Consider the following 4,377-nt stretch of genomic DNA (forward strand, 5'->3'; position numbering starts at 1 on the left):
ATGTCAAATCCAATATCATACTCATATTTCTCTCAATCTTATATGATAATTTAATTAATAAAATATTAAAAACTCTTTTTAATTTTTATTCTACTTTGATCAAAGGCTTTCTGAATCATCAATCGATCAGAGCAAGTAGGATGCGATCTCCTCTTACCAGGAGTGATCGATTCCATGTTGACCTACTCACACCTTCATACACATTCTACCATATCCAGAACATCCCATACATGACTAAGTCATGAATGAGTATGAATCAAAAAATATGGATTCATATATACAAGGTTCTATGTAGTCTCAGGTCAAAGGATTATATGCACAACTCCCACTATAAGAAAACATCTTTTGACAGGTAAGTAAATTCCATAAGATGTTTCTTAAGTCGGATTAATTCAATGAACTCATTCTCTAATGAGCATCTACTTTCTTGTATTAGTATCTCATACAAGTGGCATATGGGATCAGCCACCGTCTCAATCGAGCATACAAAGGAAGTGCTAGTCTATCCAGAACATTGATCCCCTTCTTAATGCTCCTGACAAACACTTAATTTAAGTCATTTAAAGCAAAAAATTATATTTAATTTATTTTATTTATTAAGAATTTGATGCTTTTTTTTATGTTTACAGGAAAGGTGATCGCCGATACAAAAAATCCGATTCGTAGATCAAAAAGACTCAAGTTTGAAGAAAATTAGACTTAAAATAAAATTTAAATAAAAGAAGGATGCATACGGTATTATATAAAATGAAGATACTATGCAAGGAACCCAAAAAGGATATAGACGTCATTTTAAAGAATCAAAAGTTTCTTTTTATAATCAAAAATGCGCGGCAGTGGGCGCGCGGCATGGCAGGTTCACGGGGAGTTTTTACTGGCGGACACAGTGACGAACAGACAGATAGATGGATCTGAAAATTAAAGGAAAAAAAATATATACTTGGAAATACTTCAAGAGGAAGAATTTATATTTTCTTTATCTGCTTGTGATCTTTCCATCTCATCCATCCATCTTTTAGTCCTTAATATTTTCTTTAGTCCCACATCTGAAAATCATGTAAAACTACTCCCTCCTAACACCTATAAAAAGGCTTTTGTACTCCCATTTAAGGGGAGCCCAAAAATTTTTCTAGAGCCTTGCATAGAGGAAGAGAAAGGGATTACTCCATGAGCAGCTGGCTAGCAGTCTCGGGAGTGGAGAAAAAATTTTGTAACGACACAGAGTGGGTTTATTATTCTAAACTTTCTTGTATTTCTTTATATGCAATAAAGATTATGCTTTTTATTTAAATCATCATGGGTTCTTTATTTGCTCTCTTTCATATTCTTTTATTTATGCTTTCTTGTTAAATTAATATTAAGAATGACTTTTACTTTCTGAAGACACACCGTGATCTATGGGTATGGAACGTGCTGAGGAAAGAAGAGTTGTTTATCTAGTACTTTCTGGAGACGCACCGTGATCTACGGATACGGGGTGTGTCGAGAAAAGATAGATATTTTTTTTAAGATTAATCACATCTATTTAATTAAAAAAAAGAGATACAACTCTACTAGTGTAAAATTAATTCAAAACTCCCGAGCTCTTATTTTTTAATTACATCAATTTTAAGATAATTTATTTTTTAAATCAAAATAATGCATCTTTCTTTTATTTTGCAATCTCAACTTAGCCCAAGGTCCCTAAGGATACGATCTCGACTCATCCTACCTACGTAGTGAGTAGAGTTATTTTTGGTGCTATCAACGATTACGCATCAAATTTTGGCGCCGTTGCCGGGGATCTTGATATGGTTGAATTAAAAAAAAAAGAAAGCCACTGACATTTCATAACACTTAACTAAAATAGCATAATCTCAGATATAAAAATTTCTAACTTGATTGGACACCTTGTTTCTTTGCATTGGATCTCCATAATTAACTTTAAGGGTGCAACCCATTAACTAAGATAAGGTGGGAATTTGATCACCCTTCCTTGGCCCACAAATCACTCCCTTGCATTTGCATAATCTAGACCTTAATCTAAAATTAATTAGATGTTGACCTTTAAGGATTTCGAGCTCATTAGGACAAGTGACCCTGAGAGTTAAACCAGGTTAGACTTGGTCAGCTAGCTGGTGTCTAGGCAAGTGGTTGCGGGACGACTGGGTCCGAAGGAAGGTGGTTTTTAATTGGTTTTGTTCGCTGACCTGGCCAATTTAATTGGTGTCTAAGGAAAGCAACGGGGGGACTCCCACCAACCTTACACTTATCTGGCCAGTTGGTTGGTCAAGCTCCGACTTGGAGGGCTTGAAGGCTAACTACAGTAAAGAGTTGTCTAGAACTAGGATAACTTTAGGATAGAGAGTCCACTGCGTGCTAACTTGATTGTAATTAAAATCTAACCACAACTAATTCTTCTATTAGTTTTAGGATTTCTTAGGATCTCTTCTTTAGAACTCTTTTCTCTCTTCTCCTCTCCTCTTAAAAAAAAATAAAATAAAATAATCCTTAATAGACTAGGATAGTCCTACATAGACCTTTTAGTTGCATGTTAGGTCGACGATCACTAAAACCTGACTTGCAACTATTAGACAAAGAATTAGAAAAGACTCTTAGGACTATCCAAGTTAGAAACATGGCTGCACCTAGTGAGGTTAATCCTCCATGCCCATTGAGAGAATATTTCACTCCATCCTCGTATACCTACTCTCCAAGCATTCAAGCACCTCCAGTAGAAGCTACCCAATATGAGATTAAGTCTAGCATTATTCAAATATTGCCATCATTCTATGGACTTAATAACGAGGACCCATACAAACACTTGGATGAATTTCTTGAAATTTTTTCCACAGTAAAAATCCAAAACTTCTCTGATGATGCCCTTAGGTTGAAACTGTTTCCTTTCTCACTTAAGGACAAAGCCAAGCATTGGTTAAATTCCTTAGACTCTATAACCATTTCAACTTGGGATCATCTTCAGAGAAAATTTCTCAAGAAATACTTTTCAATTGGAAAAATAAATGAAATTAGAAAAGCTATCACTTGTTTTTCTCAATTGAAGGGTAAACTTTTTCATAAGACATGGGAAAGGTTAAGGGACCTCATTCATAAATGTCCACACCATGCTGTCCCTAAATGGCAACTTTGTCAGTGTTTTTATGATGGTCTATCAGAGAAACACTGACAAATGGTTGATGCATCATGTGATGGGATATTTATGCTAAAGAGTGAGGATGAAGCCTGACAGCTCTTTGAAGCACTTAGTGAGAATTTTCTACATCATATGTCTACCACCTCTAGAGAACAACCCATGCTTCAACAAAAAAGAAGTAGAATTTATCAGATTGGAAATGTCATGTATATCCACAGTAAGGTAGATGAACTATCCCAAAAATTAGACCGTCTTCTAAATACTGGACAATCCCCGATTCCACCTAACCCAATCCAAGAAGTTTGTGCATTGTGTGCAAGTCCAAACCATTTTGTTAGTGAATGCCCAACCGCACCTCAATTTTCTGAGTTTATGCACGAGCAGGTTCAGCAAGCTCAAGTCCAACAAGCTCGTAGACTAGAAAACGATCTTATTCGAACACTTATAACCCTGGCTGGAGAAACCATCCAAATTTTTCCTGGAGACCACAACTAGTGGTTGGCCCTGCCGCACCTCGACCTCAATATCAGGACCCAACATATAGGCATGGACCATACCATCAATTTCAAAATGCTCCTCAACCGTCTACTACTGGTCACAGCTCAACTTTTGAGAAAAAAGTTCTGAAAGTATTAGAATGATTAGAAGTCAACACTCAGACCCTTAACTCCCACACACCATCCATTGCTAAGCTAGAGACCCAAATAGGTCAACTAGCAACTGCATTTAGTAGGAGAGAAGGAGGAAAATTACCTAGCCAACCCGAGAGCAATCCAAGAGGGCAATTTGTGATTGAGAGCTCTAATACCCCAAAATTTTTTTCTGACATGCCAAATCAATCATGACTCTGAGAAGTAGGAAGGTCATTGAACACACTAGTAAAACCAATGAGACTAACTTTAAACCTCTAACTAAAGTCAAATCTCCCAAGAACAAGGAGGACCTTAAAATAGAGAATGAACCAACTGCACCGGAATCATCTTATTTGCCTAAAGTCCCATTTCTGGATGCACTGAAAGCCCCTATTCCTGCAGATAAGAAGGGAGGAAGACTCGATGAGATATTGGAATTATTTAAGCAACTCCAAATTAATCTTCCCCTTCTAGATACAATCAAACAGGTACCTGCTTATGCCAAATTTTTGAAGAATTTGTGCTCCTAAAAACATAAGTTTAGATCACAAATCCCAAAAAAAGTATACCTCACTAAATAGGCTAGTTCTATCTTCCAGCATGCCACCCCTC

The 4,377-nt window shown here is 36.5% G+C and overlaps 1 non-coding gene across 1 annotated transcript; it reads right to left on the reverse strand.

Annotated features, from left to right (window-relative positions):
- Positions 1-3,004: 3,004 nt before the first annotated feature.
- On the reverse strand, positions 3,005-3,111 carry LOC140858351 (small nucleolar RNA R71). Its single transcript, XR_012141915.1, has one exon. It is a non-coding gene; the product is annotated as a small nucleolar RNA R71 (small nucleolar RNA).
- Positions 3,112-4,377: the final 1,266 nt, after the last annotated feature.

The sequence above is a fragment of the Elaeis guineensis genome, chromosome 5 (genome assembly GCF_000442705.2).
Source record: "Elaeis guineensis isolate ETL-2024a chromosome 5, EG11, whole genome shotgun sequence".
NCBI lineage: Eukaryota > Viridiplantae > Streptophyta > Magnoliopsida > Arecales > Arecaceae > Elaeis > Elaeis guineensis.